The sequence below is a fragment of the Nipponia nippon genome, unplaced genomic scaffold, assembly GCF_047370975.1.
Source record: "Nipponia nippon isolate SJK-2023a ecotype South Korea unplaced genomic scaffold, ASM4737097v1 scaffold_5, whole genome shotgun sequence".
Lineage (NCBI taxonomy): Eukaryota > Metazoa > Chordata > Aves > Pelecaniformes > Threskiornithidae > Nipponia > Nipponia nippon.
Genome location: NW_028262369.1, coordinates 55,378,442 through 55,395,595, shown reverse-complemented (window position 1 = coordinate 55,395,595; position 17,154 = coordinate 55,378,442). Strand labels below are relative to the sequence as shown.

Sequence of the window (17,154 nt, the reverse complement as noted above, 5' to 3'; positions counted from 1 at the left end):
AAAAGAGCAGAGGCGGGGACGGCACATCCGTGGCGAGCTGCACGTACGCATTTGTGATCCGCGCATGCGTGAGCCCCTATATAAGGAGCACACGTGCCCCTCGGGCGGGGCGGCAGCGGCGGCGCGTGAGAGACCACTCCTCCTGTTCCTGCACCCTCCAGCCTCCCCCCCCCCCGCTTCGGTCCCCGACGACGCCCGAGGCCACCGGAGACCCAGCAGAAGATCGTCAGGACTCGAGGTGGTGGCGATAAACTCCTTTTCCTTCTCTTTCTTTCTCTTTCTCTCTCTCCTATTCTTTTCCCCTCCTCCCTTGCCCTCCCTCCTCCCTCCGTTCTCTTCTCCCCTCGAATAAAAGTGAAAGGTTGTATGACATTTGACGGATTCCAGCGTCTTAATCTCGTCCTTGGGATCATATTGAAACCTCCCCCGACATTGGATCAGGACAGAGGCAGACACCCCCGCTGAGGCAGAGGTAATGCTGGAGGAGAAAGGGGTACGCCAAATTTACCCCCAGAAAGATCTAAAGGGATTAAGAGAGACTGTGGATAACCCCCCCCATATGCGCCTGCTGGTAAAGACAGAATACATATACGAGGACGATAGTGACAGCCGTCCCCAAGTTGTAACGAAAGAAATCCCTTTTACCGCCACCGAATTGGCTAAGCTCCGAAAGGACTTTGCTAGAACAGCAAGGGAGTCTGAAACCAAATACATGTGGAGGGTATCCCTGTCGGGGGGGGGACGGGATCATGCTATCGGAAAAGGAAGCAGAGGGGTATTGGGGCCCCAGTGTCTTTCTCACAATGGGCGATCGCAGAGCCCCATGGTCTCTGACCCAGAGGGCTGCATATTGGGCGGGGGGGCTGAACCCATTGGAGAGGGGGTATCCCCTAGTTCTAATTAGTTCGGTCGATCAACTACTAGAAAACATACAAAAGGCGGCTTGCCTACAAATGATGTACGACCGGGAGCTGAAACCAAATCTAAGCTCTCCAATGTTGCTACCAGTAGACCCCGAGCAGCTGACGCCGCTAATAAGAGGACTCCCCGACTTGCTAAAACCTATTGGGATCCAGTTACAGGGGAGAATTCAAAATGTGCCTCGCGAGGAGTGAATCGCAGCTGCCCTGGAGGGAATGGTAACCCCCGAACAACGGCCGTGGGGGAGAAAGGTGTGGACCTGGGGGGAGATAGCCCAGGAACTAATAAACAGAAAATATGGGCCAGTAGGCAGAACTTACAATAAAGTGGAAACTAGGGCCGTGCAGACAGCGGAGCCGGCAAACAAACCGCTGGCTCCTTCGGGGGAAGCCCCGACCTAACAAAAAGGGAAAAAGCCCTGCTCCGACAAGAATTGTGGCAGGTGGGACTGCAAAAGGGTGTGCCCTGAGACCTAATGGATGGGCTCCCCACCAAAAAGTTAAAGCTCCTGGTGCGGAGGTGGTCTGGGCAAGGACCCCCTCCCAAACTGAACCCGCCTTCTGTGCCAGCATTGGACAGCGAGGAAGGGTTTAAGAAGGACAAAAAGAGTGGTGGGAAACTAAAATCTCTGCCCTCTCAGGGTGAGGAGGGAGGCGGAGGGTGGATGTTCATCAGACAACTCACCTGCAATAATAAAGGAGACCTACTAAACCCCACCAACCGGGATGGGCTGAGCGGGTGGGGGAGGCAGTGGCCAATGTCAGTAATCACTGGGGTACAAATGGGTGCCCGAAAATTGCAGCATTTTTGTCCACAAGCCCCAACCATGGTACCCGTCTCTCAAAACTCTAATTCCCCCAGTGCATCATCTTACTCCCCTGGCCAGCAGGTTCTGGTCAAGCTTCCCACCATGGGAGCTGTGCCTCTCATATTAGATACCCCCCTACACAAATATGCATGGAAAGCGAAAGGTACCTGTGGGAGAACCAACAAAATCCACACCAAATGGATTATTCCCTCCTTCTAACCCAAGGAGCGAGTTTTGTTCCTGTTTCTGTTTTTAAGGGCGGCGATATGACCATGATGCGCCTGCTACTTTGGATCTTTTTGACTCAGGGACACCAACCCATTAGAATATTCCACTGTGTATATCAGTTTTTATAATTGGTGGTACATATGTGTGCATACATGTTTGTACTTCATTGCAGCTCTAAGAATAAGTCAAGATTTAATATTTATGGCAAACAGGCTAAATATTAGATGTTTCAATGCACTACAGTCCTTATGCAATAGTACAAAGACATCTAATTGTCTGGTGCATGTTTAATCATATATATGTGTGTGTGCTTATTTAAGAAAAAATGCCCAATAATTTTCCAATGACGCCTATTTATGTTAGACAGCTCAAGGATTTCAACCTATGATTTACTATATACATAATTCTTACTTTCTTGATCTTCCTCTATTTTCATCACTAAATAGTCCTGTATATGGGAAAACTTAATAGCCAAGTAACATCAAATGTTGTACTTGCTTAGGAAGTGTAATTGTTTAGTTTTCTTTGCAAAAAGTAAATATTGAATGTTCACTACTTCTGGGGCTTGGTATTGTACCCGCCGAATAAGGGATGGGGCAACCACCTTTTTCAGCCCTCTGGGGGACAAAGGCACAACTTATTTTCAGTTTCCACCAGGGAAAGATGGGCTGTTTGCTCAGTGAAATAAAGCCAAAAACGGGCATTATTGGATATGTGGGAACACGGCATACAAGTTCTTACCCACGGGGTGGTCAGGAGTTTGTTATATAGGGATTATAAGGCCCCTATTTTTCCTCCTGCCAGAAACTGGTGGACCCCAACTAGGCGTAAAGGTGTACGATAACCTCGGGGATAGAAGGATTGCCCGTAAGACGCGGTCTACCAAGGTAAATTTAGGTGGGACACAAAAATGGGGAAATGACGAATGGCCCCCCGAGCAAATAATTGAACAGTATGGGCCAGCAACCTGGAATCCTAACGAGCCCATTGCAGGGGCAAGAGAACCGATTTATAATCTTAATCGAATAATTAGACTACAAGCGGCCCTAGAAATTATCACCAACAAAACTGCTGACGCCATAGACCTATTAACTCGACAATCGCAACAAATGCGCACGGCAATCCTTCAACACCATATGGTTTTAGATTATTTATTGGCTGAGGAGGGAGGAGTGTGTGGAAAATTAAATATCTCTAACTGCTGCCTAGAAATAGATGATGTGGGAGAAGTAGTTCTCCAGTTGACCCAAGGTATCAGGAAAATAGCCCACGTCCCTGTTCAAACCTGGAATGGTTGGAACGGTGATTTGTGGTCCTGGTTACCAGGGGCACCCTGGGTGAAACAATTAATATTGTATCTATTATCTGCAACCGCCACCTTACTGTTCCTACCCTGCATAATCCCCTGTTTTATTCAATTAATTCGACATGTTATGTCAAATATGCAATTTGTTCCCAGTGCTCCACCTGATGGCGTAACAAAAATCTGTACCATCCATCAGCCACAACCAACCTCCGTACCAATCATTTAAACCCATTCCCAGTTCCTCCTGAAGGAAGAAATTGCATATTGCCAGTTACTGTTAACCCCATTCCTAATGTTTGTCCTCCAAAGTTGAAGAATTGTTAAAGTTGTTTGAGAATGAGTTTGCATTGAGCAGTACCTCAGTTCTTCTGTGTTAAGATGTTCCTTCACCTAAAACAATGTTGTTCCCTTCTTCCTTCCCACAATTTTCCTCCACCCTTATCCCCAACTCCCTCAACTCCCGTTTTCTTCCTTTCCCCCTTCTTTCCTCTCTCTTTCTTTCTCTTCCTCCTATGCCAACAAGCTGCAATGTCGAGCCACGGGGTGGTGTAAAGGACCGATAGAAAAATGTGGTTTTTGTCTCGACATTGCCGCTGTAGCGCCATCCAGCGTCACGCTTCGAGAAGACCATCTTCTCCACAGCTTTGAGAAAAACAATCTCGTGCGCCTGCGCACAGACTAAAGGCGCGAAAAGAGCCGAGGCGGGGACAAAAAAGGCGCGAAAAGAGCAGAGGCAGGGACAGCACATCCGTGGCGAACCACACGTACGCATTTGTGATCCGTGCATGCATGAGCCCCTATATAAGGAGCACACGTGCCCCTCGGCGGGGCGGCGGTGTGCGAGACCACTCCTTCTGTTCCTGCACCCTCAAGCCTCCCCCCCGCTTTGGTCCCCGACGAAGCCTGAGGCCACAGGAGACCCAGCAGAAGATCATCAGGACCCGAGGTGGTGGTGGTGGTAAACTCCTCCTTCTCTTTCTCTCTCTCTCTCTCCTATTCTTTTCCCCTCCTCCCTTGCCCTCCCTCCTCCCTCCGTTCTCTTCTCCCCTCAAATAAAAGTAAAAGACATCTGACCGACTCCAGCATCTTAATCTCGTCCTTGGGATCGTATCGAAACCTCCCCCGACATTGGATCGGGACAACATCCAAGAAAAAAAACCCAAACAACCAAGGTAGAAAAAGAAACCTCTAAAGCAAAAAACCACATACATTAAGACCCATACATAATTTGCCCCCCCCCCCCATTAGAAAAACTGTGGTAGAGAGAAGAAAAAAAAGTTAATATTACTGTACAATTGCCTATATCCATAGTTTAACTGAATTAAAGGAAAAATAACATAGCTGTTCAATACAGTTTCAGATCAATTCAAGACGGGGTGATAAAATCTTGAACATAGTAGATTAACCACAAGACCACAAATACACCAGTAAAAGTAACTAATTCAAAACTTAGGTCCACATCATATGCAAAGTGTTGGTGCCATGCAAATAAAACCCAGCAACAGAAACTGACAGTAACATGACAAAAGTTACTAAAAAATTCTTTCAGATCTTTTTAAAGCACATTTTTTTATAGCAAAGAAGGAAAAATACTTTGAAATAAGGCATTGTTTTATGTGTCTTACCTTTCATAGGAGTAGAAAATCTCTCCCAGAAGACTTTTAATAACACCTCTTGACCTCTTCAAATGTATTTCAGACTAGTAGTCCCAATCTATGGCTCTAAAATCCTTTGCTGAAAGGGGGAATAGGAAAGCAATAACTGACATCAACTGAGATCATGTTACTTGCTCAGTATTATTGCCTATAGGCTGGTGAATAGCAGGCGCTACTGTCTGGAACAACAAGAAACTATCACTGGTGTAATTTAATTCATTAAAGAAGCTTTATGGTTGATCATCCACCCCTTGCTTCTGCTTAAAAGCATCCCTTACTGACTCTGCTACACAATACTTGCAGTCAATTGACTGAAGAGAAACATGGGAATTTTATTTCCAAGGACTTTACATCCCTCCATGCGTCACACAAGATGGAGTGAGCACCAGAAGTGTGATTCACTACACTCCACATCGCTCACTCCATTCAATATAACCTAGGCATAAATTCCATTATAGCTAAATGGAAATCAATTGCACTTTTCATATGGTAACTGCAAGTCAATGGTTTTAAAGGGTGAAAATCCAAAGTTTAGTACTAGTTTCTTATTACCAAAGATACCATTCAGAAGCAACCCAAGTCCTGAATATTCTGTGACTTAATAGTTTGAAAAAAATGCAATACCTTCTGTTAACAATCATAGGTAGAGAAGCCTATTTATTATTTAACCTGGAAGTTTCAGAGATTGAAATCTAGAGATACACCTTAAGTTATAAACTTTTTTCCCGCCTATATATTTTCCACTGCAAATTATGAAGGAGCCTTGCTACCGAAGCAAACTGAAAAGGAGTCATTTATTAGTCTGAATATGACCTATACAGAAATTTTTACTGATAGCAGTTTGACATCTGAACACAGGGGTCATTCATAGGCTAGTTGTCTATGCAATGCACAGATATACCTACCTCTTCATACAGCAATGCTCTGTAGGTCTCAGAACCGGGGCATCACCTTCCTTCATCTCTGTGTGTCTATTCAGCTTTAGTAACTGGTCGTGTTCAACTGTATTTTTTATTTCATTATGTTAGATTTTAAGACCAATGTGGCATTACCTGCTAAGTGCCACAGTTTTTTTCTTTACCTTTGCAAATAAATGTGCTTGTGACCACTAAATGAATTGCTAAAAGTAAAAACTAATCAGAAATTATTGCACTCTTTGCAAAATGAAGTCTACTTCTAATGTAAAGGAATCTCTGGTAACAACAACAACAAAAAAGCCTCTAGAGCTTAATTATAGAAAATTTGTTTCAGTTAATATTGAATTATCGACCTTCTCATATAAGTACTGCTAGTTCAGGCAATTTCTGTACCAGGAGAAAAGTTTAGCACTTTGAAAAAAATACATTGAAAATAGATTGACTGCAGAATTTTGCACATTTGTGATTTCCAGATATAAGCATATGCTTTATGAGCAAAAGCACATAGACAATCACATAAATCATTACCTAGCAACAATTGCAGCTGTGCCTGTGATGTCCCAGTAACTTAAAACTGATGTAAATGTGGGCTGCTGCCCAGATGGGTGGTTTCTTCCTGAGACTTGTACTCTGGTTCATTAGGTTTCAGATAGACCACCCTCCTCGTACAGCTTCCGGCATGAGTGGCAGTACCGGGACAATGGGTGGGGACCATGCATGTGATCAGGGCTGAGAAGAAGAGAACTCCCTTTCCCATTGAGAACAACACACACATTGTTCACTTTAAATAAATCATGAAATCAAAGCATGAATCCTATGTTAATATTATATATTCAAATGTATATTATGAATAATTTACTGTGACCAGCTAAATTCTTCTTTGTATTTTCTTCAAGAAAAGTTACTTCAATCGGGAAAACAATTCGCCAGTTTCTATATTAAGTTGTCCATGATTCTTCTAAAAGGCCAGATCTCCTCAACTTTTGTCAGGGCCTTTAAATATCAAATCAGGTTCCTTGTAAAACAGGTTATTTTCATTAGCATTTATTTTCTTACCTGTAAGTATCATTGCAGTTAATTTTTCTAGTAAGTTTTATGTTATGTTTTCCTTACAATGCTGCTTTACATCATTGTCAAATTCTCGTACAAACCCATATGGGATTTAAATCTAAATGGATATGTTTGTTCTGTAGCTTTCAAAATAATATGATTGCCTGCAAAATAAAATATTAAAAGGATACATTATGCATTTTTACCTGCAAATCTCCAGTGGATCCTGGTTACATGCTATCTTCTACCTGGAAAACACTATTTCAAAATTCCAAAAAAAATACCACCCTAATTTTGCATATTTTGGAAGCTTTAAGAAGTGTCTACTTGCAAGTCTCAATCAAGCTGCCAACTTTGCGTATATTTTTCTAAATTATTAAGAAGATGCTCAAGGTTATAGGAAGTGTGTATATTTATGTGCCCTAACACTAGATCAATGTCAGATGCTCTATGTAATTGTATACAATTTCCCTATAAATATCTGTCAGTTTTAGTGGTATGTTTAACTTTGGCATTTTTTTGTTATCAGGCTTATTATTCTGTTCCTTTAAATTTGATTGGGGTTTAAATAATTACTGTCATATTCAATCTCCTCACTGTACAAAAGCATCAAAAAAATATTTGTGAAAATAAAATTTCTGTGAAAATAATTTTTTTCTGAAAATAAAATTGTCAATGAATGACCATATACTGTCAAATAATACCATGCATACATAATATCTAAAACCGGTTTATATTTTTCTGTTTTCTTGAGAAAAAAAAAAGTTGTGCCATGCTACTCTTTCATTACTTCAGTCCCAGAAGTAAAAAAAAAAAAAAAAAAAAAAAAATCTTCTGCTACTTAAGAAGATATATAAGTTGGCGGTTGCAATTTATCCCAAGCTTTTTTAGGGCATTATAATTTTTAATTGGATAGAATGTTCAAACTGAGACAAGAAGCAAAGAAAAAAGACAGTTATGATAAACAGAGCAATGATCAGAACAAAAAATTGACACTAACTGAACAAAGCTTATACTAGCAATTAAAAGTTTATAACTTTCAAAGGAGTGAATTTTTGAAATGATTTCTCAATAAGATAGCTTGCTAAATTTATCCATGGAACTGCATGATGTGGCTACATGCATGGTAAGTAATTTTTATCATAAACCAGTGATATTGATGCAAATAATAAATAGTAATAACAAGTAGTTACCAAAGTATGATATTTGTAATACATTATGATTGAGATATTAACATATATAGTATATTCTTCCAGACTGTTAGTTTTGTGGAGTGAACTGTTCAGGATGTATGTATCATTAAGTCGTGCTAATTAAAAATTAGCTTTGTTTTTACAAAGAGACATCTTGAAGGCTGTTTTTGAAAAATAAGACTGTTGCAGGGGACACCAAGAGTACAAGCACAACATGATAGGGGAGGCCATCAAAGTGCAGGTACAGGAAGATACGAAAGCCTCAAGAGTATGAACACAAATGATAGATCATAATTTTCTAGTCCTTACAGTACTGTAAATGTGACAACTGGGTAGAACCAGCTTTAGGGCTTAATCTGACAGTGTATAGATGCATGTTTACAATCTCTTATAGCTGCCAGGATCAATAGCACAGGTAAAAACAACTTTAGATTGTACGGAGGACTGCAATGAAACAAGCTGTGCAGGACTTGCAGACATCTAACTTCAAAACTAGGTACACAGAACTGATCACTCTGGTACCTTGTATTGCTACATAACTATTACTTTATGATGATTAAATTGAAATATTCCTTTATTGACTGTATCTTATCTTATATCCTAGTATTATTTTTAGTCTAATATTCTGCTTTTGAGGATTGGCTCTAATCTGAATGCAACATATGTGATTGTATCAAAATATTGAATTTGTTTAATCAAGAGGGCTTTTTGAGTCAAACAAAAATCCAAAATAAATATTATCATCTCCCTATTCAGTGTTCATTCTCAAGTGCTTCCTTCACTAAAACTGGCTTGGATCTTGCCAACATACATTTCATATTCTAGTTAGTGTTGGAGAGCCAAAACTTGCTATGAAAATTATCACAGAAAGATAAAAAAAAAAAAAACAAACTCCAACAAAATTGTCTTCAAGCTATAAACTGTCTACCTTGCAATGAGTATCATGACAGGAGAAACTACAGTTACCACAGCTTTAGAAAATTACTGTCACAGATTTTAATGCTGGAAAGGACCATCAGGATCATATTGACTGGGTTCCTATAGTATTATAATTATATACCGCCATGGATTCTTGCAGCAAATCTATTACATCTCAAACAGACAATAACATTCAATCAGTCAAGAAACTATGAGGCCGCCATAACCTCAAGTCAGTTGTTCAAATACCCTTAAAACTTACTACTGTTCATTCACCCTTAGAAATTTTCATCCAATTTCTCTAGTGAAGCTGACTAATTTTAGCTTCTAGTCATTTAGTTTCATATGCTTTCCCATCAGAAATACCTTCTCCAAGCCAGTAACTGTTCAAATAGTTCCTAAGGGTACCTTGGATAAAGAAAGTAAGTCTATATGGTCTACTCTTTTTTCAGCTTCCAATTTTTTATTTTCTTATAAGATGGGAAAACAGTCTTAAAAAATGTTGGCCAAGTAGCAGAATGAGTAATCAGTTTAATAATTTACAGATGGGTTAACAGTTATCTGAATAATACTTCACCAAATAAAATTTCCCAAATCCTAAGTATATTAAGAAAGATTAGGAGTGATTTTGTAATATTATTTAAACAAGATAAACTAACATTATTTCTAAGATGAATGCTTTTATCATCTGTGCCTAGGCATTTAAGTACATCAGTAAATAGTATTAATGTTAGGCTCCGTGCTAAACATTAAGATTGTATGGTAATGTGTCTTTCACACTCTTTACAGAGTACTTCGTGAGGAGAAGATGTAAATTAGTCTCACTCATTTTCCATTTGTTCAAAACTCACAGAATCATATTACTACAGGTGACAGAATACTGATCTTCTTTTAAACTTTAATTCATGCCCTCATACCCACAGAAATAAATTTGATTTTAAAGCCACTCAGAACATAAGCGCATTGTGCTCATTGCAATAAAATACTAATTTGCATAAATAAAAATAATTTCTATATCCTGGCTTATTATCCTATGTTCTCATCTGTAATCCTCTCATGCTGTCCAGGGCTAAAATGAATTTTTATGCATACTAGAGAGGTTTGAGTTATAATTGAATTATAATTTGTAAATAAAAAGTTTATATTAGATGGAGAGGAAAAAAAGCAAGATTAATTCTTTTTTTTAACCATAAATAGTTTAAATGATGTGCAATAACTGCAAACAAATTGTTAGTGGTGACTGCTGACTTATAGAATTGTAACAAAATTTTATTTAAACAGCATATAAACTGTCAATGCCTACTGGATACTGAGAGTTCAGATTACAAGCATTGCATTATCTCAAAATTCCTCTCTCACTGCCCTGTCAACTGACATTACTTGCACCATTAAAAAAATTATGGTAATTTTATATAAAGAACCAAGGTGGGTGTAACCTCACATTCAAAGCTTTTCTCCTCTATTCTGTTTATAATGAAAAAACTTCATTGTTATCATAACAGCTGCTTCCACAAAATTACGTCTATACAGTATACAGTTCCTGAGTGTTGTGTTTCACACTGGTTTCATAAAAATGGGTTTAGAAGACTTTTACTTCTCTTAAATGGTAGATTTTGTATTTCTGAACTGCAACTCAATGCCAAATATTGAAGTTGACATGTTATGAATGGTCACCATGATTTCAACATTTAGTAGTGGGGATATTTTGCCCCTGGTGCTTGAAACTACCACAAGATTGGGGGAACAGTACAGTAAGAACTTCAATCAGTCATGCTTAAGTCATTATCTAAATTCTAGGTATTTGACCAAAAACACTGAAACCTGGTCAAGTGGCAGCTGGCCTTCAATTTTTAGTTTATGTATGTTCTTAGCCCTCTGAGTGAGTTCACACAGAAGTCTTCTCTCCAGACCTTTAACAGAAAACAGAACCAGAACAGAAGACAAAATTTGACAGGTTGAAAAGTTGTGTCAAACAAAATCTTAAAGAATGAATTTCCAACTATGCTGCTGATATTAAATGGATTACAGGTTTACACATCCACAGCATTTAGATTTCTATTTACATCTTGAAAAGTGGCTTTTTAGATGATATGCTAATCTTTTTACTGGCTATTCAAACACACCAGTGAAATCTCACTACCCTCTCTGAAATAGTCTCCCTTGAACAGTTGTTAAAAGTATTGATGCAATCAGAATGCATTTTATATTTGTAGATTTTCTACGAAGGGAAAACCACGTGACTATGTGAACTAGTTGATCTACTGATCAAGAGATACATTCAAATTTTATTGTTGCCTTTGGGGAGAAGAAGACAGACTTGGACAAATTTTTTTTATTTCTAATTTTTTATTTTTGTATTTCTAAGGTGAAGCCACCTTTCTACATGGGAATTAGTTAACTAACTCACCATCTAAATTATCCTTCACCACAACATTTATAGAAACCTATGCAAACTAGGTCTCTGGCAATGACACATACAAATTCTAAATCAAGCCACTGTAGTAATTTTTGCCAAAAGATGGACATTTTTTAATTACAAAGTCCTCCAGAAATTAAGTTCTGAAATAGAAAGACTATCATTTTCATATCCCTTAGGATGCTATCAAAATTACAGCTCTATGAATTGCATAATTATAGTTTTGAGTTTTAATAGTTTCAGAATGATGCTGCTTGGAGATCTAATATACTGCAAAGCTGTCTTACAGTTACCACAGGATTATTCCAAAAACAGGTCCTCTAAACAGAAAACTAAATTTGGTTACTCTCTTGGTTTCTTAGCCTAAAGTAAACTTTGCCTCATATAAAAACACATGCTAGGACTCAAAGAGAAATGGAGCAGCTCAGTTATTTGAGGAAATACTAATAAAAAAAGTTTATCTCTTACTGTGAAGGTATGAAAGTACTAGAAATAGACAATGTGGATGTAAGACCACTTAAAGGATTTAGGAGCCATTTTCTTCCTACTATATGGATCTTCTGGTTTTGAAAGCAACCAAGGTCTCAGCTGCATGAAGATGAGCTGCCATATAGTCCATGCTAAGAATATACCCTGAAAGTACAGATACAACTGTGCTAAGCTCTTCCCATTTCAACCTTTAGCCTCAAGGCAAAAAAAAGTCAAGAGGAGTCGGAGGTGCCTCCCCAATACCTGTAAAGATAAATAGTCTTTATGACTCTTTCAAGACCCCAAGTCCATACTACTTCTTCCTCTTAAAGGAAGACATTTCACAGACCTGACGGCACAGCTGCAAAGATGTAAGCTGAACTTGAAGCTTTCTTTCTATCCCTCACAACGATTAACCTTTTCCCTCAGATCTCCAAAGGCAAGATGAAAGATACCTAAAGATCAGAATACCAGCAAGAGAGTGTGACCCACTCTATTAAGGGCTTTAAACATTAAGACTAAAACCTTGAACTCAATCAAAACGCCAACAAGGAGTTTGTGCACAGTAAAGCAGCTGGAAGAATCAAAAAACCTCCACCCAAACTTCATAGTAATTGCCCTATTGTATTCTACACAAGCTGGAGGTAATTACTAATCTTTTTTAGCAGCATAGTTTAGAGTACATTTGAAGTACTTTGACTGTAATATAACAAAGACAGGTAATAATGTTATGTCAAAGGAGAGGGAGTGCTGCAGTCCATTGACACTGTAAGGGTGGTAATCTTTACCAGCCTGAGCAGGACTTCCTCTTGCTTGTTCAGTGATCCAGCAACAAGCTGCACACCTTCTGCTGGAAAACTGAAGAGACCTGCAGAATGGCCTCTCTAAATTCCCATGTTAATTTGCCTATTGTTGGTCATAAACATTGTGATTTAGGCCCTGCACAGCTCCACTGGCATGAAAAACGTTGCTCAGAGTAAGCTATAGCAGAAGGATATGATTATCCTGCCTTATGATTTATGACATGATGATTTTATTTGGCATATAATCTGAAATATTGATAATATTTAAATGATTTTTTTTTTCAACTTTTGACATGATTCTTGGTAATACCAGTGGAGACCTACTTTGTGAGCTAAAAACACCTGTACTTCTGGCATGTTATAAGCAGACTACTTATTATTAATGTGTTTTTCTTAGTATTACGGAGAAGAAAAAATACAATACCACAGTCTAATGCTTAATAAAACAGGAAAAATCAAATATACTCCTGTACAACCTGTACAATTCCAACACATATTTTACTGGAGGATGAGTACACTTCTTCGGGGTGAAAACCATATGTTATTTGCAAGTGTATAGCACCCAGAACAGAAGTTTTATTCATGATGTAAGCATTTGGGCGTTATCATGCTACAAATAAGTATCAATATTATTCAAATAGTTGGTTTTAAAGTACCAATATAACTTTTTTTAAATATTTCAGTGGTATCCGCTAATGCTCTAACAGTCTTATTACTGATAGTCTCTGTGCAAGATAAAAATTCAGGTAATACTGATTACAAGGAAAGCCTTAGTCCCTGAGAGACATGCACACAACAACAGCCAGAAAGCTCTGTGACAAAAAGTCTGCTGATCTGCCTACAAAAGGGGATTCTCACACAGTCTGTATAAACTACTCCCAGGCTACTATATCTTCATGATCACTAGTTTCTACAAGCTCTCTGGAAATTTTGCTATTCACATTAACCATGTCCTTCAAATCCCAGCATTTTTTTCAAAATAAGGAACAAGAGATATATAAATATGATGGTATAGAGCATATACGCAGAAAAATTTAAGGGTAGCCAGTACAAAACCGCAAAATATTTTATGGATGTAAAGATTTTGTAAGTTTTAACATTATTTGGCTTATATATTTTTATAACAGACATTATAAAACCTGACTGTTTGGTAAGTAATATCTATCTATCTAAATACAAGATAAATTTAAAGCTACATCTTGAGCATAAAATATAATTTCATCTTCACACACAACCAACCATGTAGAAAGAATAGTTTAACTTCTGACTTCACTGCTAGGCTAATTCCTATGCAGGTGAAAGCATAACACTTGGGAACTTCAGATAATAGACTTTTCAGCTATGAAATGAATCAGTTTGCCATTGATTTATACAAAGATTAGCTCTGCAATGGTGACCGCTAATAAGAAACCAAATATTAAAGGGGTATGTCAGCTGCAATATACAGTTTCACTGGACAATGTTTTGTACTCATGATTTCTGAAATAAATGCTGCTCAGGATCTTCAACTTTGACTAAGTTTAATTGTGAGATCCATTTTAGTCAACTCACATCAGCTGAAAAGGTTTTTCAAGGTAAAAATGGAAGTCAGCAGGGATCCTGCAACTATTCCAATGTAAAAAAAATGTCCATTTTTAAAGGTTACTAATGAAGGACAGAATATCTCAAAATGCAAAGTTAAACATGGAGTTCACTGTTCTCACTGTGATTTCTTTACTTGTTTATTGTTTCCTTGTACCTTGACACCACAACAAACTTCAGACAGGACTACAGTTCATTCTGCACAAAGTATTCAATGCAGCAATGCATGCCAAGGAACAGAATTTTTTAGTGAAAAAAAATCTTCTGCCTAAATCCAATGTAGGCAAAGTACTTCTTTTCAAAAGGTAAATTTGAAAATAAATAAAAATATTTCTTCCACCAGCCTCTATTTGTCCAGGACATATCAGAAATGTAAGAACTTGACACCTGAGAAAAATTACTCACATAGCTGACATGCAGAGAGCAAAAACCCATTTAATTTTTGTGCATTGCTTCTTAAATGAGAAAAGGCTATTCTGGTAACTTTTAGAGAAAGCTACCAAATTTATTTACTTTTCATTTTTAATAATGAATTAGAGAATAAGTGACTTATCTATCCATGTTCAGGCCTATGGAGACTATGGACCAAATTCTCACCAGTAATAATTGGCTTTTCTTGGATTATGCTCATGCAAAAACTTGTACAATTTAGTCTCGTGCTTCTTTTTTACAACATAAAATGGAAAACTGGCTTGACATCATACTCATGCAGAAGCAAAATTAAAAGTGAGTTCTACATATTCTTGGAACAGAATATGTATATCTTCTATTTGAAAAATCTAGCTGAAGTTTATGTCCTTGAATTCAGTAGTACATTCAAAAGTTCCCATTAAAGCAAACTCTTATTTAAAGAACTCAGTAGCAATTTAAACTAGTTACTTAAGGAGATTTGTAAAATTATTATTTGAAGCCTATGCTCCCGTGATAAGAGTGCTTGAAAATCAACCTTGTTCCCAGGAATTCAGTGGTCAGACTCTTAAAAATGTCAAGTGGATCTTTTACTACAAATTAATCTGGTTTTGTAACACAGTAAATCACTTATGTTATACAAGACAACAGAAAAAAAGAAGGCAGGAAGAAAATGCACTGCTTTTATAGTGCTGAGGTAAACCATTTGCTTCATTTCCATAGGCCTAGATGTTTATTCTGTCTTGGTAGTGCCCTGATGTTTAAAACAACTGAAGAGTTAACATACCTTTATAAATAAACTTTTCACAATGACCTCCAAACTTCAATCACATGCCCATTTAGCTGTTTGTTGACTATCCATAGTTCCCATGTTCTTTGCCCCAGAATTAAAAAAAACCAACCAAGCAAACAAACAAACCAACCAACCAGAAAAGCTGGTATAGTAATTTTTAATATGACATATCTTTGTCAAGAGTGTTGGAGAGGAAGAAGTACTTTTCCATAAGCAAACAATCCTCAATAACATATATTTAAACATTTACATATTTTTCCATATTTAATAAATATATAGTGTCCTTTTGCATAAAAGACCATTCTGACTTGAAGGACATAATACAGCTTTTAATAAGCTCAGTCTGAAGAAAACATGAATGATGAAAGCTGGAATAAGCACTCCAAAAACCAATGATACCTGCAGTTGTTGCCATAAGATCCATGCACTGCATCTTCTTTTTCATCTTCTTTTAGCCTCTGAAGGTAAATGGCACATGAACCCAGCTAATTTCACCATTGCAAAACTGCCGTGGAATGAAAATTCCCCATGTGGTGCAACAGTTTTGCAGAAGGATGGAAAAGCCTGCTTACATCAATAAAGCAGTAGAAATTACAAGCAAAACCTCAGCTTTTCAGGAAAACATAGGAAGGAGATCACCAATGCCATTTTGTTTTTCTTTCTTGTATGGATAAGAACCAGAAGAACTGTGTGTCCAACAGAGAGTCCCCTGTGCATCACACTCCTACTACTGCACAAGAGCTGAGCCATGGTTCCTACACCATTTCCATGTTATTGCACACCCTCATTTTGCTGAAGCAAAATATATAATGCAATCATAGATAGAAGTTTGTTTAAAACTGTAAATAAAATCATGTACTCTCAAAAAAAAAAGGAAAAACCCCAAAAGAGAGCAGGGAAAGACTATTGCACTGTATGACAATTCTTAGAAGTAAATTCTGTGCAACATGTTTTACATAGACAAAAGGGAAAGAAAATAATTATGCTGAGAAGCCACACACTTTTGAAGCCTCAAAAGCAACAGACATGAGTTGCTGCAGTCTAATGACTATGACTTTTTAAGTAGTATCACTAAACTGAAAGAGGCTTTACTGCAAATACCATTCATTAACTCAAAGGCAGCTCTACTATTCAGCATCTAATGGTGTCAACATGCACAGAACATCAAAGAAGACTCTACAGAATTATCCCCACCTACATAAACAATAGTTTTTCAGGCAACCTGAAAAATCTTTCTTCAGAGTAGTTTTATCCCAATTTAGAATTACAGGCTTTATACATTCAAATATTTGGAGCTTTACATCGTTACCAATAAGCTAGAGAAAAAGCCAATATTTTATTTCTGATTAATTTATTTATTTCTTCACTCTAAAATCCAAAGTCATACTTACTTTAAATATTTTGTCAGTGTTTTTCTCCACCAGAAAAGGCAAGGGAATTTTATTGCCTCACCTTAGAAACTCTAATAGGTAAATATCAGTATTGCATTTATTCTATGTGAACTATCAAAGGTTATGTGAAATGATGGTGACTATTACCATTTTCAGTATTATCAAATTTTCAAATTATTGATTTAATGAAAGCTCTTAGTGCTTTTGAAACATTTTGAAAAGACTCCACCTGTCCCGATCCAATGTTGGGGGAGGTTTCGATACGATCCCAAGGACGAGATTAAGACGCTGGAGTCGG

At 37.8% G+C, this 17,154-nt stretch overlaps 1 pseudogene; it reads left to right on the top strand.

The window, feature by feature from the left end:
* The first annotated feature begins 475 nt into the window (after window positions 1-475).
* Window positions 476-6,558, top strand: LOC148052217 (uncharacterized; annotated as a pseudogene).
* The last annotated feature ends 10,596 nt before the right edge of the window (window positions 6,559-17,154 follow it).